This window comes from Magnolia sinica, chromosome 18, assembly GCF_029962835.1.
Source record: "Magnolia sinica isolate HGM2019 chromosome 18, MsV1, whole genome shotgun sequence".
Lineage (NCBI taxonomy): Eukaryota > Viridiplantae > Streptophyta > Magnoliopsida > Magnoliales > Magnoliaceae > Magnolia > Magnolia sinica.
This window is the reverse complement of record NC_080590.1, coordinates 48,483,478-48,509,339: the sequence shown is the minus strand read 5'-3', so window position 1 is coordinate 48,509,339 and position 25,862 is coordinate 48,483,478. Positions and strand designations below refer to the sequence as shown.

The following is a 25,862-nucleotide window of genomic DNA, read 5'->3' as shown; positions in this document are numbered from 1 at the left end:
TCTCAAAAAAATAAATCACAGTGAGTCCTATAAATGTTTCAATGGTGGATGTGGCTGCTCCCATGGTTTACTGTGGTGGGCCCCCGTAGGATTTTAACGGTGAAAATCATTATCTCCACTAATATTTGTGGCATGGTCCAGATGATCTTTCGACTTAACATATATGAGGCCCACTGGTGCGGCTCATGTGATATGGCCCATCATGATATATATTTGAGGCCCATGTGATAGGGCCCACCCGCCTCGTATTTAAGGCCCATATGATGGGGCCCACCTGCTTAGATCTGAGGCCCATGGGCAAGGCCCATTGTGATGTATTCGTGGCCTATGGGCAAGGCCCATTGTGATATGTATTAGGCCTATATATGTGGCCCATCTGTTGTATACGAGACCCATGTGTAGGGCCCACATGTTATGTATTTGAGGCCCATGAGTAGGGCCACCTGTTATGTATATGAGGTCCATTAGTGCGGCCCATTGATGCTGCCCACTTATTTATTTGAGGCCTATGAGTTGCGGCCCATCATGATGTGTATTAGGCCCATGTGTAGGGCCCACCCGTTGTGTATTAAGGCCCATGGGTTATGGCCCATTGTGATGTATTTTCGGCCCATGGACAAGGCCCGAAGTGATGTATTTATGGTCCATGTGCAAGGCCCACCTGTTGTATATTTAAAGACCATATATTCTGACCCTTAAATGAAGTCCGACTTGATGTATTCATGGCCCATTGTGATATATTTTCGGCCCAAACGATGACGCCCACTATGTTGTGTATGAGGCCCTTGTATGAGGCCATATGTCCACTATATGTTCGGCTCTATATAGGTCACTCCTTGGGAGCAATGTTAGTTAAATATCCACATTGATGGGCAATGATGGTTGAATGTCCACATTGTGACCTTCCTTTGGGCCCTATTAGGCCCATTCTCATCAATGTCGATTGTCAAGACTGATTATCGTGACTGATTGTTGATTCCGATTGTTATGTCTAATTGCCGATTTCGATCATTGAGGCCGATTATCAATCGATTCCAATTATCGTGGCCGATTATTGATTAGCGATCGAGGCTGATTATCGTGACCAAATGCCGATTCCGATTGTCAGGCCGATTGCCGATTCTGATCATCGAGACCGATTATCGATCAATTCCGATTGTCATGGCCAATTGTCGATTAGTGATCGAGGCTAATTATTGTGACTGATTATCGATTCCAATTATCATGGCCGATTATCGATTTCGATTATCGAGGCCAATTATCGATTGATTCCGTTTGTTGTGCCCAATTGCCGATTCCAATCGTCGAGGCGATTATCGATCGATTCCGATTGTCGTGGCCATTGCCGATTAGCGATCGAGGCTAATTATCATGACCGATTGCTGATTCCAATTGTCATAGCCGATTGCCGATTCCGATCATCGAGGTCGATTATCGATCGATTCCGATTGTCGTGGCCAATTACCGATTAGCAATCAAGGCTGATTATCGTGACCGATTACCAATTCCAATTGTTGTGGCAAATTGCCGATACTGATTATCGATCAAATCCAATTGTTGTAGCCGATTGTCAATTCCAATCATCGAGGCTGATTATTGATCGATTCCGATTGTTGTGGCCGATTGCCGATTCCGATTATTGAGGCCGATTGTCGAGGCCCAATGTGATATATATGTGGCTCGTATTTGAGGCTCGTTGTGATGTGTATTCAGCCCATGTTTAAGGTCCAATGTGATGTATATGAGACCTATGTGATGAGGCCCATTGTGATGCATTGAGGGCCAGGCGATGGAGCCCATTGTAATGTATGTTAGGCTCATGTGAAAGGCCCATTGTGATGTGTATTAAGCTCTTGAGTGAGGCCCATGGTGTTATATATTTGGCCCCTATGTGAGGTCATGGGCCCACTATATGTTAGGCTCTATGTGGGCCATTCCTTGGGGACAATGTTGGTTAAATGTCCACATTGTCAAGGTTGATTGTCGATGCCGGTTATTGATACCGGTTATGAGTATGTGTGCATGTTTGTTATGAAATGTGGTTGACTATTGCATATGTCATTGGGCAGGTTGTTATAAGACTCCCTGATAGGCGAAGATTGTCTCACATGAGCGCACGATATGTGCAGGATTGATGCATGACTGGATTGTATGACTCATGCACCTTGCATTGTATGTTGTGACTACTGTAAACGCTAACAACATCAGGGTCGTAGCCTCTACAGGCATATCGTGGATAGCAAGATGGGACACCGAAAATCTATTCTAGCATACGGGTGCCATAGATGTCCCTAGGTGAAAATCCTTAAACCTCTGTGGCCAGGAGACGCCCCAACATTGAGACCGAGTGAATATATATATAAGCGCATGAGGACCGAATACCAGGAGGCCTCATCTCCCACTGTGTCATAGTCGGTTGGGATGGGGTGTGGCCTTACTCGCCCGAGGGTAGGGGGCATAGCTATGCTGAGTTTAACCAGCTTGTGAATGGGTCCGCTATCGACGTGCTAGGTAGATATTGGCTAACTACTGTCCAGGCAGATGGTGAGGTTACTTCCACTTGCATGGTCGCGTATCAGTGGGTGACGGTTTGCATGTAGAGTGTTCTAAACCCCGATGATGATCCCAGAGAGAAACCATACTAATATGTGGACTTGTCGAGTAGGAGTTGCATATTCATTCATTCACTATCCACTCAGGTTGGTGGTGCCCAACTAATTGTTGTGTACCTTCGTAATAACAAGGATTTCGGTTGGGCGCACGACTAACCTGAGATCAGGAGTCTACTACATTGAGTCTGGCTATTCAAATTTAGGTATGAGACTGGTTTGGATAGAAGTCCCTTGTGATAGACCCTATAGCCTGCGATACTGTGTACTATCATCCCGACTTCATTCCAGTTGGTCATTTCATTTGCACCGCATATTGCATTACATCATTAACACCTGATATTTGGCTTACTGTCCCCGCTTTGCATAGCTGATTTACATTATTTCATCAGTATATGATATTGTATTTATTATATTTCTTTGCATCGCATAGCCTGGATAAGGCTGATGGTATTTATATGCTTATCAGCATGTTTTCGCATTACTCTGATATCGTATGATTTATGATCTTACCGGTGTTTCTGATATTGTATGATTTATGGGCTTATCAGTATTTTCGCTTACTCTAATTACTCTGATATTGCTTAATCGGCACTTACCTTATGCACACACTTTCACCACCCTCTAAGCTTTCTATAAGCTTATGCACGATAGATGTGTGTAGGTGGCGTTAGGTTGTAGCAGCGTTGAGCTTGGAGCGTGCAGTTGTCTTCTGGAGCTTTGATTTTATTTTGACATATGTATTTCCCTTCCAACATTGTATTTAAAGTTTATATTAGTGGATATGTGATGATGATGTTACTTTTGTGATTTAGATAAACTTGTGATTATGCTTCTTACGAGATAAATGTACGTTGAAAAATTCTCCTTGTAGGATCCTAGGATCGGAACCTATCATATGGGCACTGAGAGCCGAGAATAGGGTACTACGGAGGCTGTCGGCACCGAATTCGGCAATCGAGATTCCTGTGAATCCGATTTCCCGATTTGTGGCGTGACAGTATATGCGGCTCATATTTGAGGCCCATTGTGATGTATATTCAGCCCATGTTTAAGGCTCAATGTGATGTATATGAGGCTTACGTGATGAGGCCCATTGTGATGCATTGAGGGCTAGGCGATGGAGCCCATTGTAATGTATGTTAGGCCCATCGTGATATGTATTAAGCTTTTGAGTGAGGCCCATGGTGTTGTATATTTGGCCCTTGTGTGAGGTCATGGGCCCAATATATGTTAGGCTCTATATGGGCCATTCCTTGGCGGCAATGTTGGTTAAATGTCCAAATTGTCGAGGTCGATTGTCGATGCCGATTATTGATACTAGTTATGAGTATTTGAAAACATAACATCATGATACATACTCATACGCATCATCTTCATATTTGTTATGAGATGTGGTTGACTATTACATATATCAATTGGCAGGTTGTTATGAGACTCCTTGACAAGCGGAGATTGTCTCACAAGAGCGCACGTTATGCGCAGGATTGATGCATGACCGGATTGTATGAATCATGCACCTTGCATTGTATGTTATGACTACTGTACGCCCTAGCAACTCAGGGCCGTAGCCTCACAGGCATATCGTGGATGGCCAAATGGGACACCGAAAATCTGTTCTAACATACGAGCGCCATAGATATCCCTGGGTGAAAATTCCTAAACCTCCGTGTCCAGGAGATGCCCCGACGTCGAGACTGAGTGAATATATATATGAGCACATGAGGGCCGAATACGAGGAGGCCGCGTCTCCCACTGTATCATGGTCGGTTGGGATGAGGTGTGGCCTTACCCACCCGAGGGTAGGGGCATAGCTAGGCTGAGTTTGACCAGCTCGTGAATGGGTCCACTATTGACGTGCTGGGTAGATATTGGCTGACTACTGTCCAGGCGGATGGTGAGGTCTCTTCCACTTGCATGGTCACACGTCAGTAGGCGGCGATTTGCATGTAGAGTGTACTAGACCCCGGTGATGATCCCAGAGAGAAACCGTACTGATATGTGGACTTATTGTGTAGGAGTTGCATATTCATTCATTCACTATCCACTTAGGTTGGTGGTGCCCAACTAATTGTTGCGTACCTTCATAATGACAAGGATTTCGGTTGGGCGCGCGACTAACCTGATATCAGGAGTCTACTATATTGAGTCTGGCTATCCAAATTTAGGTATGGGACTGGTTTGGATAGAAGTCCCTTGTAATGGACCCCATAGCCTACAATATTACGTACTATTATCCCTACTTTACTCCAGCTTGGTCATTTCATTTGCACCGCATATTGCATTGCATCATTAGCATCTGATATTTGGCTTACTGTCCCCGCATTGCATAGTTGATCTAGATTGCTTCATCAGTATATGATATTGTACTTATTATATTTATTTGCATCGCATAGCCTGGATAAAGCTAATGGTATTTATAAACCTATCAGCATGTTTTTGCATTATTCTGATATCGTATGATTTATGATCTTGCTAGTGTTTCTGATATTGTATGATTTATTGGCTTATCAGTATTTTTGCTTACTTTGATTACTCTGATATTGCTTAATCGACACTTACCTTGTGCACACACTTTCACCACCCACTAAGCTTTCTATAAGCTTATGCACGATAGATGCGTGCAGGTGGCGTTAGGTTGAAGCAGCGTTGATCTTGGAGCATGCAGCTGTCTTCTGGAGCTTTGATTTTATTTTGATATATGTATTTCCCTTCCAGCATTTTATTCAAAGTTTATATTAGTGGAAATGTGATGATGATGTTGCTTTTGTGATTTGGGTAAATATGTGGTTATGCTTCTTACGAGATAAATGTACGTTGAAAAATCCTCCTTGTAGGATCCAAGGATCGGAACCTGGCATATGGGTGCTGGGAGCTGAGAATGGGGTACTACGGAGGCTGTCAGCACCGAATTCGGTGATCGGGATTCCTGCGAATCCGATTTCCAGGTTTGTGGCATGATAGAAGTCTAGTTAAATCTCATCACTTAGTCCGATAACCACATCACTTTGTCTTATGAAACCACCATACTTTTTCTAGCAATCCCATCACTTAGTAGAACCTCGCCATTTGTCGCACAACCTGATCACTTTGTTTAATAAAACGCATCACTTTGTCTACCACTACCACGTCACTTTATTGCATAGTCTCATCACTTTGTCTAGTAGAATTTTGTCTCTTTGTCCAACAACTCCGTTACTTTGTCTAGTGAATCATGTCACTTTGTCCAGTCATCTCATCACTTTATTAAGTAAGACCCCATCTCTTTGACTGGTAAAACCACGTTACTTTATTTGAGAACCCTATCACTTTCTCCAGTAGAATTCCATCACTGTCCTATAATTCTGTTACTTTGTCTATTAGAACTTTATCACTTTGTCTAATAATCTCGTCAGTTTATCTTGTAGAATTCCATCACTTTATCTAGTAGAATCCTTTTATTTTGTTTGGCAACTCTACCACTTTGTCTAGTAAAACTCCGTTACTTTATTAAGCAATTTAGTCACCCATCACTTTTTCAGGTAGAATCTCTTTAACTATATAGGGTTTTAGAAAAAAATATTTGCTATTGACTTAGTTAAGGCCCATTATGATATTTTTGTAAGATCCGCTAGCGTTCCGTCTCTATTGTTCTATGTGATTGGGTCCACTCGACCTTTGAATCTGACTTATACTTAAAATGATCTTTCCCTATGGATGATTAGTAAGGAAACAACAAATACTTCACGGTGGGCTCACAGAACTTAGTGACGTCACTTGGCCAAGTTCCCACGGATGTCACTGGATACTGGTGACAGCTAACGGGTCCTTAAATAAGGTCCTGGAGGTAGGCCTAGGTTCCAAAACATCATTGGATCCTGGGTCGTAGCTGAACGCGTCATTGCGATAACGTGAGCGACCGTTACCTTACAGGTTAATCAGGTAGTATTTTGTAAATAATTTTTTATTTCACCATATTACTATATATGCTGATGTCAGCATAGATGATGATGTGGACCAGTTAACTTCAAAGACACTGGATACCCTGTGCGCTTGGAAACAGATGATCCACACTCCCAACAGGCTAAGATAAGTCGATTAATGTTCAAATTTCGATGGGAGCGGATTCGGTGAGACCCATCCATCGGGTGGGACCTGACTGTGGGGCTCATAGTGATGTACGTGCCTTAAATCCACACCGTCTGACCATTTTCAGAGCTGATTTTAGTGCATGATACCAAAAATGAAGTATGCCCAAATCTTTCGTGGACTACACCACAGGAAACAGTTGTGATTAAATCCTCACCATTAAAAAAATTCATGGAGTCAACCAAAATGTTTATTTTCCATCCAACCTCTTGATAAGGTCATAAATACCTATACGACGCGATCACACAAATATCATCTTGATCTTGATAAGGTCATAAATACCTATACGACGCGATCACACAAATATCATCTTGATCTATAGCTTCTGTGTCCCACCAAAAGCTTTTAACAGCCAATTACTATTATTTCCAGTACTATGGTCCATCTGATATTTGAATCTGCTTAATTTTTTGGAACATTCCGCAAAATGAGTTTTCAATACAGTTGGACGGCATGGATGTAGTCACATACATCAACGTGGCCCCACATGGTCCCACACACCTCTGTGGATCCAGGTATCCGCCGAAGGAGCGCCCTCAAATTCTATGCACACATGTGGCCCATCTCATGATCAGGTCCGCCTGAGCCGCCAGACATGGTATCTACAAAGTAGGGATTTCCTAATGGACGGTTCCAATCGTCCACACGCATGAGACTGCACTCGCTTATTTTTATTATTATTGGATATACACAACGTGTGAGACTGCACTCGCTTTTTTTTTAATTGGACGTACACAATGGAAACTTCCAGGGAGGTGTCCGGAGTCAACTGTTTTTATTATTGTTGTTGTTGGTTTTGCTGTTGTTATTATTATTTTGAGTTTAATGTCCTGGACTCTTTATTATAGTAGATTATAGGTTCATTCTCATAATGTAATGTGTAGGTGTTAGATATGTCAGATTCTGTAACACTGGGACTAAGTGCTGGTCATCCAAACCGTGGATTGGATCATTCCAAAGATATTCTGGTTGGAGGTTTTAAACCCATAATCTCTAGCCTATTAAAAGAGATGAGTAAAGAGATGAAGGTGAAAATACTGACACATTCAATGTAAAACATTCCGAAGGATCCAAGTGTTGGGATTTTCCAATTTTAAAAAATTTCAGGAGATTCTCCATCCACGATGAGGATCATCAAACCATGGGCATAAATGTACAGATGACTGTCCTTCTGTTTCATGTCCGGTTGTGGATGAGCAGTACCGTATTCTTACTGAATTCCCGTTCTCAATTGCTTCTCTTAATCTCGCATGTAAAGCTGGGCAACGGACTTAGTCGGATGGGATTCGGTTCAACTCAGCTCGACCCGAAATCTGCGTGTCCTAATCCGAATTTGGTTCTGATCTAAAATTAGGTCCTGGTCATCTGACACCAACCGATCCGTACCCCAGCTGGCCTGAACCGATCCGAGTTGGACTTAGGCAGGAAAATCAAGTCGGATCGAGTTGGGAAGGTTCGGCCTTTCGTTTTTTCAACACGTGAAAATTAATATTCCCACTATTTTCTATGGTGCGATCTATTTAATCATTGGATATACTTAAATTTTAATTTCAGCCCCTAAAATCATTTGAAAAAATTGATGAATGGTGGGATGAACCAAAATATTCAAGTCGGACGCCAAATAGTTTACCCAGGTGGCCGCATTGTCTTTACTCTAGCTGTCACTGTGATCTGCTCTTTGCCTTGCATATCAAGTTACCTCGGAAATATTGTCTTCCATGTCACGCAACCTTTGTGCCTATCTCTTACCTATCAAGCAACCTTTCTACCTCTCTATCGGCAGAAATGAAATCTGCAGAAGAGCGGGCCATGTCCATGGACTCCGGGCAGCGTGCACCGCAAATTCCTATAGTTGGAAGCTTTGTGGGGCCCACAGAAATGCTAGTGACAAATCCTCTCCATACATCAGTTTTGAAAGACAACATTTGGATAGGAATGTAAAAATCTGGTAGATCCAAAACTCATGTAGGTTACACCATATGAAGCAGATGGGATTGAACATTCACCGCTGGAAACTTTGTGGGGGGTTACAGAAGTTTTGTGTCAGGATGACATTTGTCCCTACGGTTTAACTGAGTTGTAATAACCTTAGGAATGTTTTGGATTGCATATAAACATCCTGGACGGCTCTAGGAAGGTTTCAACAGTGAACGTTCCCGTTCCCACTGTTCCATGTTATGTGGCCTAACTTAGTTTTGGATCTTTCTGATTTTTAGATTCATGTTCTTTTGTGGGATTTATAAACAGATGGACGGAGTGGATTTTTGAAGGGAATCTATACGGGCAAAAGAATTATAAGTTTCAGCATACCAGCTCAAAACTCAGGTGAGTTCTTATCAACTCTCCCTTTTCCCATTTTCATCTATACTTTTTATTTTATATATGCCCGGCTCTTTAGAATAATACTGTATTTATTTATTTATATATACCTGGATCAGATTGGTCTGGATCGAATCGGATCCAATTGGATCGGATTTCGAATCAGTCTGGTCCAAATTGACAGTTATCCAAACCCGATCCGATAAACGGTCAAATCTGCCTGATCTTATCCGAACTGCACCGATCCAGGCCATCGGTTCGGTGCAAATCGGGTTGGATCTGGTCGGATGGAGTCGGATCCACTGGATCAGTCCCGAGATGCCCAGCTCTACTCGTATGCTAAGCACTTTTATGTGAAGAAATGCTATTTGCAGGTGGGCCCATCTGCAAGCAACCGGCAACCCATATGTGCAAGATCTGGGAAGTTCATTAGGTGGGTACTATTGCTAAAAGTTGGGAGGGTTGGGTTGGTTTGGTGCTCAACCCTAGCCTAACCCAAGGTTCCTATAACTCAACCCTAACCCAACCCAATCCAACCTTGGGTTACGAATTCTCAACCCAAACCCAATGAAAGTGGGCTCGGTCGAGTTGGTCACATCAGTCGTGTAGATACATGTTAATATTTTCGTTATTACATTAATCTATTATATTTCAATACATGTCTGATTTTTTATACCTATGATTTTATTAATTATATATGTAGTTATTTATTATAAAGAACTTCAAAAGTGATCCTCACTTAGAAGGTCACAATTTGACTTGTTTGGGTGCCCAATGGGTACTAATCATATAATGATTTTTTTAGAGAAATCTATGATTGTTACGAATTTGGATACCATGGTCCCTTTTTAAACTTTTTTTTTTTAAAAAAAATAAAAATAAAAATAATTTAAAGACCACCAGTGGCCACAACATTCTTTGATCTAAGTTGTTCATAGGGTTGCATGCTAGGTCATGCTCCAAAAAATCTTTCCTATAGGATAATAGTGTAAATAAAGGATAATGCGTACTGGTTCACAATTCAACTCAAATCATATAGCTCATGAATTCTCAGGTGATCCAACTTACGTTGTTCACTTTCCGAGCAGTATCTATTTATTTATTTATTTATTTAAGGAAAGCGCTTTCATATATAGCAAAAAACTAGATTTACATCGCTTTCGGGTGGGCATCACAAAAGGGCTGATGCCGCACCTATCATATACTAAAGAAGAAAAAGAAAGTAAATCTCCCTCAACTAGCCCAAGCCTACCTTATCCAGAAATAGAAGGCCTCTAGTGATGGTAGGGAGAGAAGCGGGAGAGTCGTAAAAAGAATTGGCCTAAGATGCGCTACCTCTCCTTGCCAGGTCATTTGCTACCGCATTTGCCTCCCTGGGGGTATGGGCGAAGGAAATATCCAACACCTCCCTCATTCCCCTCACCCTCACATACCAATGGCACATGGACCACGCTGGACACAAGTTCTTCAAAAGAATCGCCACAATCGATTTGGAGTCGCTCGCCACCTCAACTTTGGAAAACCCCAACTCAGCACACTTCGCAAGGCCCTCCCAAATCACTCAAAATTCGGCACGGGTGCTGGAGCTGATGTCATAGCCCGAAGAAAAGCCAAAAATGAAGGCACCCTCGAAACATCTCCCAACACCCCCACCCCTAGAAGGGCGCGGGTTCCCTAGAATCGACCCATCAACGTTTATCTTAATCTAGCCCCTCTGGGGCCTGATCCATTTCACTACTTGGGGGATTTTAGGAGTTGTCACCGAGCCGTCAATGCGAAGATCAGTGAGGGTGGAAGCCGAGAGCCGAGACAGGATTTTAGGGAGGGGCAGGGATGAACGTACCCTTTCAATCTAGCAGTGGACCTAGAGAATGATCCTGAAAGTGTTGAATGCGGAATTGTCAAAGCAAGCTCTATTTCTCTCCAACCAGATCTCCCAGAAGATGGAGGAAGTGAGGGCACACAGGCTATGGAGGCAGCCCACAGGGGTCGGAGAGGCCCACCACAAGCTAGCCCTACCAACTGCCGAGGTTTGGGCAACAACATGGACTTTAAAGAAAGGCTGAAAATGCTCCCAAATCTTCATAGCAGAAACGCTAGAAGAGAACAGATGATCGATTGATTCAGTGTTGGGCTGAAGGGTGGGGGGAAGTATACGTATTTTGATGCCATCGAACAGCCTTTCAGTGTCATCGAAATTTGAATTACGATGTCATCGAATGGCTTTCAATGGCATCGAGAACATATGATTTTTGTTATAAGTTTGCTCGGCAAACTGGTCCCATTTTCTATATTATAGAACTGTGTTCGATGTTATCGATAACTTACTTTGATGCTATCAAAAGAAGTTCGATTGCATCGAGTATACTTAGAGTTTTTCGAAGTTTATTGGAGAAAAATGGCCTTAGATCGATGTCATCGAAGTGTGTTTGATGCCATCAAACTTATCCAAGATTTTTCACAGTTTGGTTGCTAGACGGTTAGGCCTCTATTTCGATGCCATCAAATAGGTGTTCGATGCCATTGAAGCTGCTCGATTGCACTTCGATTGCAATTGACAGAACATGAAATTTACCTATTTGCTTATATCTCCATAAACTTCAAACAACCTCTAATCTAAGCTTACCAAGATTTTTACAAATATGGTTTTAGGCAAGTTTAGATTTATTTTAGGTGGGTCTTTTACCTAATAGGATTTGGTTGGGAATGAGGCTTAATATACCTGTATAGTGCACTCGAACTTCTTCAACTTGGTGAGTCTTCGGTCTTGTAGTCTTTAAATGGGGCTCACTTGACACTAGGACTCAACATTCACATATATTAACAAATAAGGGCACTTTCACTAATTCCATGAAAGGGAAGAATAGCAATAGGCTAACTCAACAAAATAAAAGAGATAAGCAAATGCCAAATTAATACAGAGTGGAAACATGCTTCACTCTCAAAATCGATGAAGGGCAAGACTTGTATAAATCACTCCTCATGAATTTATAGAAAGTCCAGCGCTGTTTTGATGAACTAATTAATTTAGAATTACAATAAAATAAACCATAATATACATATTCTTTAAAGTGAATCCATAAGCACAACATTGCGACTTCAGGTCAAATGGGTCACCCAATGAGTCCAAATTACTCCAAAAGTGAGTCTCACTGCCTTAAGGTTTAAAATATGAATATTAGGTCAGATTAATACCAGTAAAATCATAATGTTTGTTGACATAACTATCCGGTCAATTGGATGCACAAACTACGCACCGTTTGAGACCTGAACGGGTGTAGTTTCACGATTTAAGGCATAATTTTGTGATCCAACCCATAAAATAATCCAACCTAATTAAAATCATATCTTCGATATAATTCTAACATGAATTAACAATTTATATAATTCCAACATAAAGCCCATTGTAATGTATGTTAGGCCCATATGAAAGGCCCATCATGATGTGTATTAGGCTCTTGAGTGAGGCCATGGGCCCACTATATGTTAGGCTTTATGTGGGCCATTCCTTGGGGGCAATGTTGGTTAAATGTCCACAATGTCAAGGTCGATTATCGATGCCGGTTATTGATACCGGTTATGAGTATGTGACAGCATAGCATCATGATACATGCCCATTCGCATCATCTGCATGTTTGTTATGAGATATGGTTGACCATTGCATATGTCATTGGGAAGGTTGTTATGAGACTCCCTGATAGGTAGAGATTGTCTCACATGAGCGCACGATATGCGCAGGATTGATGGATTACTGGATTGTATGACTCATGCACCTTGCATTGTATGTTGTGACTACTGTAAGCCCTAGCAACAGCAGGGTCGTAGCCTCCACAGGCATATCGTGGATAGCCAGATGGGACACCAAAAATCTGTTCTAGCATACGGGCGCCATAGATGTCTCTAGGTGAAAATCCTTGAACTTCCGTGGCCAGAAGACGCCCCAACGTCGAGACCGAGTGAATATATATATGAGCGCATGAGGGCCGAATACCAGGAGGCCGCATCTCCCACTGTGTCATGGTTGGTTGAGATGGGGTGTGGCCTTACCCACCCGAGGGTAGGGGGCATAACTAGGCTGAGTTTAACCAGCTTGTGAATGGGTCCACTATCGATGTGCCGGGTAGATATTGGTTGACTACTATCCAGGCGGATGGTGAGGTCTCTTCCACTTGCATAGTCGTACATCAGTGGGGGGCGATTTGCATGTAGAGTGTGCTAAACCCCGATGATGATCCCAGGGAGAAACCGTACTGATATGTGGACTTGTCGAGTAGGAGTTGTATATTCATTTATTCATTTATTCACTATCCACTAAGGTTGGTGGTGCCCAACCAATTGTTACGTACCTTCGTAATGACAAGGATTTCGATTGGGCGCGCAACAAACCTAAGATCAGGAGTCTACTACATTGAGTCTGGCTATCCAAATTTAGGTATGAGACTGGTTTGGATAGAAGTCCCTCGTGATGGACCCCATAGCCTGCGATACTATGTATTATCATCCCGACTTCACTCCAGCTTGGTCATTTCATTTACACCGCATATTGCATTGCATTATTAACATCTGATATTTGGCTTACTGTCCCCGCATTGCATAGCTGATTTACATTGCTTCATCAGTATATGATATTGTATTTATTATATTTCTTGGCATCGCATAACCTGGATAAGGCTGATAGTATTTATAGGCCTATTAGCATGTTTTCGCATTACTCTGATATCGTATGATTTATGATCTTACCACTGTTTCTGATATTGTATGATTTATGGGCTTATCAGTATTTCCACTTACTCTAATTACTTTGATATTGCTTAATTGGCACTTACCTTATGCACACACTTTCACCACCGTCTAAGCTTTCTATAAGCTTATGCACGATAGATGCGTGCAGGTGGCGGTAGGTTGTAGCAGCGTTGAGCTTGGAGCATGCAACTATCTTCTGGAGCTTTGATTTTATTTTGACATATGTATTTCCCTTCCAACATTGTATTCAAAGTTTATATTAGTGGATATGTGTTGATGATGTTGCTTTTGTGATTTGGGTAAACTTGTGGTTATGCTTCTTACGAGATAAATGTACGTTGGAAAATCCTCCTTATAAGATCCTAAGATCGGAACCTGGCATATGGGCACTTGGAGCCGAGAATAGGGTACTACGAAGGTTGTCGGCACCGAATTCTGTGATCGAGATTCCTGTGAATCCGATTTTCGGGTTTGGAACGTGACAGTATATGCGGCCCGTATTTGAGGCCCATTGTGATGTGTATTCAGCCCATGTTTAAGGCCTAATGTGATGTATATGAGGCCTACGTGATGAGGCCCATTGTGATGCATTGAGGGCCAGGCGATGGAGCCCATTGTAATATATATTAGGCCCATGTGAAAGGCCCATCGTGATGTGTATTAAGCTCTTGAGTAAGGCCCATGGTGTTGTATATTTGGTCCTTGTGTGAGGTCATGGGCCCAATATATGTTAGGCTCTATATGGGTTATTCCTTGGGGGCAATGTTGGTTAAATGTCCACATTGTCGAGGTCGATTGCCGATACTGCACTACCAGAAAAATGGGTAAAGGCTACGGATAAAATCCGTAGCCATAGACCTATGGCTACAGTTTTAGTCCATAGCACGGCCGTAGTCGTAGGTGCAGTAACAATAGGTCTGGAACCTATAGCTACGGATTTAATCTATAGCTATAGGTCAAAACAGCCACGGATTTAATCTGTAGCAATTTTGTCCGTAGTTATAGGTTATAATAGCTACGGATTTAATCACCACCGCTATGGATTTAAGCCGTTGCTATATCTGGCAACCGCTACGGATCTAAGCCGTAACAATTATATCCGTAGCTGTAGGTTACAACAGCTACGGATTTAATCATAACAGCTACGGATTTAATCCGTAGCAAATTCTATATTAAAAAATATATATACAATTATTTATTCATTCAATTACCACCTGCGTAATCATTCATTCATTCCATTATAATCAATTACAATCATTCATTCATTCAATTACAATCAATTACAATCATTCATTTATTCAATTACAATCAATTACAATCATTCATTCAATCAATTACAATCCTTCATTCAATCAATTGCAATTACAATCCTTTATTCAATCAATTACATTTACAATTACAATAATGCTGAAAATACAAATCTTTGACTTCATTAGAGAAATTTGCTCGACTTCACCCTGAAATTTCAAAGATAAAGAATTGAAAAAGAAGATATATTTTGACGGTATGATTTTTTTTGCACAAGTAAATAGGCCTTTTTTTCAGCCATCACCCACCTGAAGAATAAAAAATCGATTGTAGTCCAAGTCCACTCCTTTTCCTTTCAATTTCTTAGTGACCTCTGTAAAATTACTTCTACACTCATTTATGTAGTACTTTGAAGAGTCCTCTCAAAATGAACCTCTAGTAATGACAACGTCACTTCCTGCAACAGCTTCGTATATTCCATCATCCTATAAATAGTCATGACATTCACAAATCAGAATAACCATTGGAGGAAAGAAAAACAAAGTGAAAGAAGTGCATCATGTATAACCATTTTCTTCTTCTTTTTTTTCTTAATGAATTAATAAAAGCTCAAAGAGGAATGAAATTGACATAAAAGGAATGGTCTCACCATATGGTTTGTAGGGCTAAAATAAACGTCGGGAAATCGGGTTCGGGTTCGGGATCGGGTTTAAGTTTGGGTTTTCAAGTTTAGGTTTAGGTTTAGGTTAGGGAGTTGAGATTAGGATTAGGTGTAGGTTTAGGTTTAGGGATTTGAGAATAGGTTAAGGTTTAGGTTTAGGAAATCAAGTTCGAGTTCCGGTTCGGGATCGGGGTTAGGTTTGGGTTTTCAAGTTTAGGTTTAGGTTTAGGTTAGGGAGTTGAGATTAGGATTAGATGTAGGTTTAGGTTTAGGAAATCAGGTTCGAGTTCGGGTTCGGGATCCGGTTTAGGTTTGGGTTTTCAAGTTTAAGTTTAGGTTTAGGTTAGGGAGTTGAGATTAGGATTAGATGTAGGTTTAGGTTTAGGGATTTGAGAATAGGCTAAGGTTTAGGTTTAGGAAATCGGGTTCAGGTTCGGGTTCGGGGTCGGGTTTAAGTTTGGGTTTTCAAGTTTAGGTTTAGGTTTAGGTTAGGGAGTTAGGTTTAGGTTAGGTTGTAGGTTAAGGTTTAGGGAATTGAGAATAGATTAAGGTTTAGGTACAGGAAATCGGGTTCGGGATCGAGTTTAAGTTTGGGTTTTCAAGCTTAGTTTTAGGTTGTAGGTTAAGGTTTAGGGAATTAAGAATAGGTTAAGGTTTAGGTTAAGGAAATTGGGTTCGGGTTCGGAATCGGGTTTAAGTTTGGGTTTTCAAGTTTAGGTTTAGGTTTAGGTTAGGGAGTTAGGTTTAGGTTAGGTTGTAGGTTAAGGTTTAGGCAATTGAGAATAGGTTAAGGTTTAGGTTGAGGAAATTGGGTTCGGGTTCGGGATTGGGTTAAAGTTTGGGTTTTCAAGTTAAAGTTTAGGTTTAGGTTAGGGAGTTAGGTTTAGGTTAGCTTGTAGGTTAAGGTTTAGGGAATTGAGAATAGGTTAAGGTTTAGGTTGAGGAAACCAGGTTCGGGTTCGAGATCGGGTTTACGTTTGGGTTTTCAAGTTTAGGTTTAGGCTTAGGTTAGGTAGTTAGGTTTAGGTTAGGTTGTAGGTTAAGGTTTAGGGAATTGAGAATAGGTTAAGGTTTAGGTTTAGGAAATTGGGTTCGGGTTCGGGATCGGGTTTAAGTTTGGGTTCTCAAGTTTAGGTTTAGGTTGAGGTTAGGGAGTTAGGTTTAGGTTAGGTTGTAGGTTAAGGTTTAGGGAATTGAGAATAGGTTATGATATAGGTTTAGGAAATTGGGTTCGGGTTCAGGATCGGGTTCAAGTTTGGGTTTTCAAGTTTAGGCTTAGATTTAGGTTAGGTAGTTAGGTTTAGGTTAGGTTGTAGGTTAAGGTTTAGGGAATTGAGAATAGGTTAAGGTTTAGGTTTAGGAAATTGGGTTCGGGTTCGGGATTGGGTTTAAGTTTGGGTTTTCAAGTTTAGGTTTAGGTTTAGGTTAGGGAGTTAGGTTTAGGTTAGGTTGTAGGTTAAGGTTTAGGGAATTGAGAATAGGTTAAGGTTTAGGTTGAGGAAATCGAGTTCAAGTTCGGGATCGGTTTAAGCTTGGGTTTTCAAGTTTAGGTTTAGGTTTAGGTTAGGGAGTTAGGTTTAGGTTAGGTTGTATGTTAAGGTTTAGAGAATTGAGAATAGGTTAAGGTTTAGGTTGAGGAAATTGGGTTCGGGTTCGGGATCAGGTTTAAGTTTGGGTTTTCAAGTTTAGGTTTAGGTTTAGGTTAGGGAGTTAGGTTTAGGTTAGGTTGTATGTTAAGGTTTAGGGAATTGAGAATAGATTAAGGTTTAGGTTTAGGAAATTGGGTTCGGGTTCGGGATCGGGTTTAAGTTTAGGTTTTCAAGTTTAGGCTTAGGTTTAGGTTAGGTAGTTAGGTTTAGGTTAGGTTGTAGGTTAAGGTTTAGGGAATTGAGAATAGGTTAAGGTTTAGGTTGAAGAAATTGGGTTCGGGTTCGGGATCGGGTTTAAGTTTGGGTTTTTAAGTTTAGGCTTAGATTTAGGTTAGGTAGTTAGGTTTAGGTTAGGTTGTAGGTTAAGGTTTATGGAATTGAGAATAGGTTAAGGTTTAGGTTTAGGAAATTGGGTTCGGGCTCGGGATCAGGTCTAAGTTTGGGTTTTCAAGTTTAGGTTTAGGTTAAGGTTAGGGAGTTAGGTTTAGGTTAGGTTGTAGGTTAAGGTTTAGGGAACTGAGAATAGGTTAAGGTTTAGGTTGAAGAAATTGGGTTCGGGTTCGGGATCGGGTTTAAGTTTGGGTTTTCAAGTTTAGGTTTAGGTTTAGCTTAGGTAGTTAGGTTTAGGTTAGGTTCTAGGTTAAGGTTTAGGGAATTGAGAATGGGTTAATGTTTAGTTTTAGAAAATTGGGTTCAGGTTCAGGATCGGGTTTAAATTTGCGTTTTCAAGTTTAGTTTTAGGTTTAGGTTAGGGAGTTAAGTTTAGGTTAGGTTGTAGGTTAAGGTTTAGGGAATTGAGAATAGGTTAAGGTTTAGGTTGTGGAAACCGGGTTCAGGTTCGGGATCGGGTTTAAGTTTGGGTTTTCAAGTTCAGGTTTAGGTTTAGGTTAGGGAGTTAGGTTTTGGTTAGGTTGTATGTTATGGTTTGGGGAATTGAGAATAGGTTAAGGTTTAGGTTGAGGAAATTGGGTTCGGGTTCGGGATCGGGTTTAAGTTTGGGTTTTCAAGTTTAGGTTTAGGTTTAGGTTAGGGTGTTAGGTTTAGGTTAGCTTGTAGGTTAAGGTTTAGGTTTAGGAAATTGGGTTCGGGTTCGGGATCGGGTTTAAGTTTGGGTTTTCAAGTTTAGGCTTAGGTTTAGGTTAGGTAGTTAGGTTTAGGTTAGGTTGTAGGTTAAGGTTTAGGGAATTGAGAATAGGTTAAGGTTTAGGTTTAGGAAATTGTCCTCGGGTTCGGGATTGGGTTTAAGTTTGGGTTTTCAAGTTTAGGTTTAGGTTTAGGTTAGGGAGTTAGGTTTAGGTTAGGTTCTAGGTTAAGGTTTAGGGAATTAAGAATAGGTTAAGGTTTAGGTTGAGGAAACCGGGTTCGGGTTCGTGATCGGGTTTAAGTTTGGGTTTTCAAGTTTAGGTTTAGGTTTAGGTTAGGGAGTTAGGTTTAGGTTAGGTTGTATGTTAAGGTTTAGAGAATTGAGAATAGGTTAAGGTTTAGGTTGAGGAAATTGGGTTTGGGTTCGGGATCAGATTTAAGTTTGGGTTTTCAAGTTTAGGTTTAGGTTTAGGTTAGGGGGTTAGGTTTAGGTTAGCTTGTAGGTTAAGGTTTAGGGAATTGAGAATAGGTTATGGTTTAGTTTTAGGAAATTGGGTTCGGGTTCGGGATCGGGTTTAAGTTTGGGTTTTCAAATTTAGGCTTAGGTTTAGGTTAGGTTGTTATGTTTAGGTTAGGTTGTAGGTTAAGGTTTAGGGAATTGAGAATAGGTTAAGGTTTAGGTTTAGGAAATTGGGTTCGGGTTCGGGATCGGGTTTAAGTTTGGGTTTTCATGTTTAGGCTTAGATTTAGGTTAGGTAGTTAGGTTTAGGTTAGGTTGTAGGTTAAGGTTTAGGGAATTGAGAATAGGTTAAGGTTTAGGTTTAGGAAATTGGGTTCGGGTTCGGGATCGGGTTTAAGTTTGGGTTTTCAAGTTTAGGTTTAGGTTAAGGTTAGGGAGTTAGGTTTAGGTTAGGTTGTAGGTAAAGGTTTAGGGAATTGAGAAGAGGTTAAGGTTTAGGTTGAAGAAATTGGGTTCGGGTTCGGGATCGTGTTTAAGTTTGGGTTTTCAAGTTTAGGTTTAGGTTTAGGTTAGGTAGTTAGGTTTAGGTTAGGTTGTAGGTTAAGGTTTAGGGAATTGAGAATAGGTTAAGGTTTAGGTTTAGGAAATTGGGTTCGGGTTTGGGATCGGGTTTAAATTTGGGTTTTCAAGTTTAGTTTTAGGTTTAGGTTAGGTTGTAGGTTAAGGTTTAGGGAATTGAGAATAGGTTAAGGTTTAGGTTGAGGAAACCGGGTTCAGGTTCGGGATCGGGTTTAAGTTTGGGTTTCAAGTTCAGGTTTAGGTTTAGGTTAGGGAGTTAGGTTTAGGTTAGGTTGTATGTTAAGGTTTGGGGGATTGAGAATAGGTTAAGGTTTAGGTTGAGGAAATTGGGTTCGGGTTCGGGATCGGGTTTAAGTTTGGGTTTTCAAGTTTAGGTTTAGGTTTAGGTTAGTTTGTAGGTTAAGGTTTAGGTTTAGGAAATTGGGTTCGGGTTCGGGATCGGGTGTAAGTTTGGATTTTCAAGTTTAGGCTTAGGTTTAGGTTAGGTAGTTAGGTTTAGGTTAGGTTGTAGGTTAAGGTTTATGGAATTGAGAATAGGTTAAGGTTTAGGTTTAGGAAATTGGGTTCGGGTTCGGGATCGGGTTTAAGTTTGGGTTTTCAAGTTTAGGTTTAGGTTGAGGTTAGGGAGTTAGGTTTAGGTTAGGTTGTAGGTTAAGGTTTAGGGAATTGAGAATAGGTTAAGGTTTCGGTTTAGGAAATTGGCTTCGGGTTTGGGATCGGGTTTAAGTTTGGGTATATGTTTTAGGTTTTAGCTTTTAGGTTTAGGTTTGGGTTATAAGTTAAGGTTAAGTATAGGTTTAGGTTATAGGTTATAGGTTATAGGTTTAGTTTATAGGTTAAGGTTTGGGTTATAGGTTAATGTTTAGGTTATAGGTTACAAGTTATAAGTATAGGTTTAGGTTTAGGTTAAGGTCTAGGTATAGGTTATAAGTATAGGTTTTGGGATTTGAGAATAGATTTAGGTTAAGGTTATAAGTATCGGTTATAGGTTAAGGTTATAGTTTAGGTTAAGGTTATAAGTATAGGTTATAGGTTTTGGTTTAAGTTTATGTTTAGGTTAAGGTTTTGGTTATAGGTTTTGGTTTAGGGTTAGGTTTAGGTTATAGCTTTAGGGAATTGAGAATAGGTTTAGGTTATAGGTTTAGGGTGTGGTTTAAGTTAAGGGTATGGTACCTGCAAATACAAATATAAACACGGCCTGTCCAAATGGCCAGGCCCCTCCAATGCTATCCATAGGAAATGGACAGCTTCATCATGGTCATAACAGCGGTTCTCACCTTCTAGGGACCCCCACTCATCCGGATAGCTCCGACGTACATCCAGATCTGCTCCATTAATTTCGAGCAAATACATAAACACGACATGTCCAAATGGCCAGGCCCCTCCAATGCTGTCCATAGGAAATGGATAGCTTCATCATGGTCATAACAGCGGTTCCCACCTTCTAGGGACCCCCGCTCATCCGGATAGCTCCGACGCACATCCGGGTCTGCTCCATTAACTTCAAGCAAATACATAAACACGGCCTGTCCAAATGGCCAGGCCACTCCAATGCTGTCCATAGGAAATGGACAGCTTCATCAAGGTCATAACAGCAGTTCCCACCTTCTAGGGACTCCCACTCAACATCCGGATAGCTCCGACGCACATCCGGGTCTGCTCCATCAATTTCGAGCAAATACAGATATAAACACGGCCTGTCGAAATGGCTAGGCCACTCCAATGTTGTCCATAGGAAATGGACAACTTCATCATGGTCATAACAGCGGTTCCCACATTCTAGGGACCCCTGCTCAACATCCGGATAGCTGCAACGCACATCCGGGTCTGCTCATTTAAATAAAATGGATTATCAAGATCATTTACATAAAATCAGGTCCAATCAACAATCTGACCTGGAGGATTCTGTTAGCATTGTTGACGGCATGTCGAATCTTGTTTTAGGGCCTAGAAATTCAAAATTAGATACAAAAATTAGAAAAATCAAAGAAATTTAAGAAAGATAGTCAAAGTCCATGTGAATGAGCACAAGTATGCACCTACATATGAATTCTGAAAGCTATTGCATATCACAAAATAATAATAATAATAATAATAAATAATAAATCCTTGCATTTGGATATTCAACAAAATGGGCTAGAATGAATTCATTTGCTTAATTCATGGAAGCCTTTCGTTTGGATATTCAACAAAATTGAATTGTAATAATTCAATTCAGTTCAATAAACTCATATTTCTGAAAAGGATTTAATGGTTTTAAATCCATGGTTTTCTGGAAAAGGTGCATTTCCTGGACGTCAAATTCAACGGGGAAAGTAAGATGGTTAATATTACTTTTCACAGTGTAAAGTTTCAGTTATGTCTCTTCTTTACCTTCCATTTTCTTCTTAACAAGAAAATCCATATTTACTAATATTCCCATTTTTCTATTTTTCAAAAGCATGAGTTCGAACTTCGAACTCATTGATAGGGTGTAAGTAAAATAACACAAGAGAGAAATTATGGGGCCCTGCACATCAGTTGATGTGAGTAGTATAGCACACTCCAAAAGTTGGCTGCCAAGAACTATTTGTCTGTATAAAGAAGAAAACAACACATGCCATCACCACCCCCACATACAAGAAAAGGACCGGACCAGCACTAACAGTAGAGATGCACACACTAATATGAAATGATCAGATTTTTCTCTATTTTTTTCCTTCTCCATCATAAAACAAGCAGTTATTTCTTTGCGATAGGAATTTGGAAGAAAACAAAAATAAGGGTAATCACTAGCAAAAAGAAAAAACAGAAGAAGAAGAACCATATACTCAAAAGCATGAAAAAGAACTACTAATCAGGCCACGAAAAAGAACTAGACCGAAGACCCATTTGTCTTTCAGAATCAGATTCTGAGTTGCTGGATGAATTTATCTTATATGTAAAATTTATCTCCCAAATTCAAATTAGAGCTTGGTGAATTTTTCCCAACCTAGATCCTAAGTTGTTTAATTTTCTTGTGTGTAAATTGCTAAATCTGTCACCAAAAATCAGATTCTTCTTCTAGGTGATTAGATTTCTTCCGTCGAATGGTGTTGATTTTTGTGTCTTTCCCAACCTGATTCTATGTGGATTTGTATGTATTTTTTGAAACCTGATTTTTTTTTCTACTGATCCATAGATAATACCATGTTGACTTTGAATCATCCAAGATCATATTTTTTTCCCATTGAATTGTTCTCTGCACACATGCTAAATTTTAATTGAATTGTGACCGTCATTCACAGTAAACTTGCTGGCTTTGCTGAACTTTCAGTGCTCACCATATGTGTTGGATCACAAAGCTCCAACTAGTAGAAGTTTTTATCAATATCTGAACCATATATATAAATAACAAATGACATAATACAGATATTAAAGGCAAGAGAAAGGGAAAGAAAGTTCAGGCAAAGTCATCTTGCAACGAGGAAATTTACCTATGTAAAATATGTAATCAACTGTGCCAATGAAATCTCTAGTGCAATTTGTGAACAACGGTTCATTAGTCGTGGGGTCCATTTTCCTTCTTTGTTGCTCCAAACCAATTCCAACTCCCACCATCCTTACAAAGGATGAGTATGCACTGACCTGTAACAAACACATTGTCACAACTTGTGCAAAATAAGTGGGTGGTTCAAGGGAAGTGGCAACAGGCTGAAGTTTTACCATTGGAAGTTGATGAGTTAATTTGTTTGCAGGATGCATGATTCCAAGAGTGTCTACTGTCAAGTCAGGATGCAACTCATCCACCTTCCCCATAGCCAGATGTTCATTCAACACTTGTGATGTAAAATTATACATTGGCAATTGCAAAGAATGCAAAGAAATCAATTGACACTGTGAATTGGAAAAATGAAAAATTGAAGATCATCTATTATGAGATTCCACATAGAAAGCACACACCTTCCCAGCAATCAATTTAATCCTCATAATGCTAATAGTTTTACATGTACTTCCATGAATGACTTCGGAACCTTTTGCATTCTTTGTCAAATGATGGAAAGCTATTTCACCCTACGAACATTAAAATAATCTGAAAGAGATTGCTTGATCACAGTCAAATCCAACAATAAATAAAACATGCCACCAAATTTCATGGAATGGAATCATATACCTACTTTACACACAACAACACCCCTATATGAAGTGTAACTAGAGCACATTCCCCACTTCAATGGATTCAACTTTTGCAACATAAGCAAGTAAAAATCAAGCCACAAGTCAAACTGAAAAGAGTGCTCAACTAAGTTACAATTTGGGTGTGGCGGTAAGGATTTTTTTCTTTTTCTTTTTTACTTTTTATGGCATTACTATGAGGGATTTACAAACTATTGCAGTAAATAAATGGAGATATGCTGTCTGTGACTCTGCATGCACATTAACATTACAATAACATATGAACAACATTTGCAAGACAATTCATGAAGGTCTTGCAGGATACATTATGGTATTATTACTAACTCAATGATATCAACATGCACAAAAAATAACATAAACTATCTCAACTAGAAACAAAGTCACAATGCAATAACTTGTCAATCATTATACAAAGCATTGTTACATGATTAATCCTGAGAACAGCAAGGAAGAAAATGTGAGGGACCAGCTGAACAAGGGCATTGTACCTGATGACATTGATGTTCATTGCCTAGCAGGTCTAATTAAGGCCTGGTTTAGAGAGCCTCCTGCAGGAGTACTCCGAATGCCATTTCAAAGTCTTCCAGAAAGAAAAGTGGAAAAAAAAAAGGAAAAGAAAAGAAAAACCGACTTGAGTTATTTGAAACTCGTACCATAAAGCTTGAGTTGTGTTTCAAGATCATGGCTCCCACTCGAATCACCTCCATTACTGCCATCGGGCTCTTTATCAATCAACCGCCTCCTTTTCTTGGTCATCGCTTCTTCAAGAATTCAACTTATCAAATATCAAAATACTATCAAACAGATCCCAAACCAATTTCCAAAGAAAAGCAACTTTAATTCAATGAAATCATCATGAAAATAGAGAATTCTACATGAAAAAACACTTAAAAAAAATTGAACTTTTCTGGGGCACTCTTTCTTTGCACCAAGGCCACATCTCTTCTGGTAAGCTTTCACGTCAAATTAATGTGTATGGTAACCATCAGTAATTTTTCAGCAATGATCCAGAATAAGAAAGAAAGAACCAACATACAGAGGTGAAAGAGAAGGAATAAACATACACAAGTGTAAGACATGCAAAGTTGTAGGGTCTCTCCAATTACAGCTAGCAAATGTCTTCTTTGCACACACAACACAATTCGATAATGATATTCAGACAATAACTGTAAGAGTCTCTCCAATTACAGCTACAAGAACATTTGTGTCTAGGTCCCATAAAGTGACAATATCCTCTGCAGCAATATAGCTAGAACATAGCCATCGCCAGAAAATACAGCAGTTGTCATTAACCTTTTCTTACATGGAAATCAAATTCTCAATCAAAACGTGGACTAGAGCAGTCCAATCTCTGTCATTTTTGGCTCATTGCTCACCGATGTAGTGACAACCGGTGCACAATCCCAATCACTATAAATAAATAGAAAACGAGATGTGAAAATCTTATTTAAGGCATGCATTTATAAAACTAAAGATTTTACATATATTCCAACCATCCACATTCAAAAGAAAAGAAAAAAAAATTGCTAATTTTATGAAGTGACACATTTCATTACAGAGATTATCTGAAAATAAACAATTATAAATAAATAGAACATGAGATGTGAATATCTGAGCTAAGGCATGCATGTGTAGATCTAATGATTCTATGTGTACTCTAACCTTCCACACTCAAAGGAAAAGAAAAGAAAAGAAAAATCTTTTTTTTTTTTGCTAAAATTTATGAACTAACACCATTCATTTGAAAAATTAGCTGAAAATAAAATATAAAAACAACAGAAAATGAGATACAAAAATCTGATCGAAGGCATGCATTTGTACATTTAATGATTCTACATGTATTCCAACCATCCACACTCAAAAGAAGAAGAAAAAAAAAACTAATTTTGCTGAATTTTATGAATTGACACCATTCATTCTAAAAATTACTTGAAAATAGAAAGTTAACAAAAAATGAAAATGAGATGCAAAAAATTGAACTAAGGCATGCATATGTAGATTTAAAGATTCTACATGTATTCCAACCATCCACGCTCAAAAGAAAATAGAAGAAAAAGCTGACACTATTCATTACAGCTGACACTATCCATGTATTTTGTGAATTTCAGTCCATGTAAGATGAACAAACATCCTTTGTAATACGATGAGCCAAAAGAGCTCAAAACTACTCTACACAGGATAGGAAAAGTGATAACAGGCGGGAAAAAGTTTCTGACCTTGAAGAAGGC

The 25,862-nt window shown here is 39.9% G+C and overlaps 1 long non-coding RNA gene across 1 annotated transcript; it reads right to left on the bottom strand.

Moving 5' to 3' along the window:
- Positions 1-15,126: 15,126 nt before the first annotated feature.
- On the bottom strand, positions 15,127-21,529 carry LOC131233070 (uncharacterized). Its single transcript, XR_009165080.1, has 3 exons — positions 21,375-21,529; positions 15,356-15,532; positions 15,127-15,256 (listed from the first exon to the last, which is right to left on the bottom strand). It is a non-coding gene; the product is annotated as an uncharacterized LOC131233070 (long non-coding RNA).
- Positions 21,530-25,862: the final 4,333 nt, after the last annotated feature.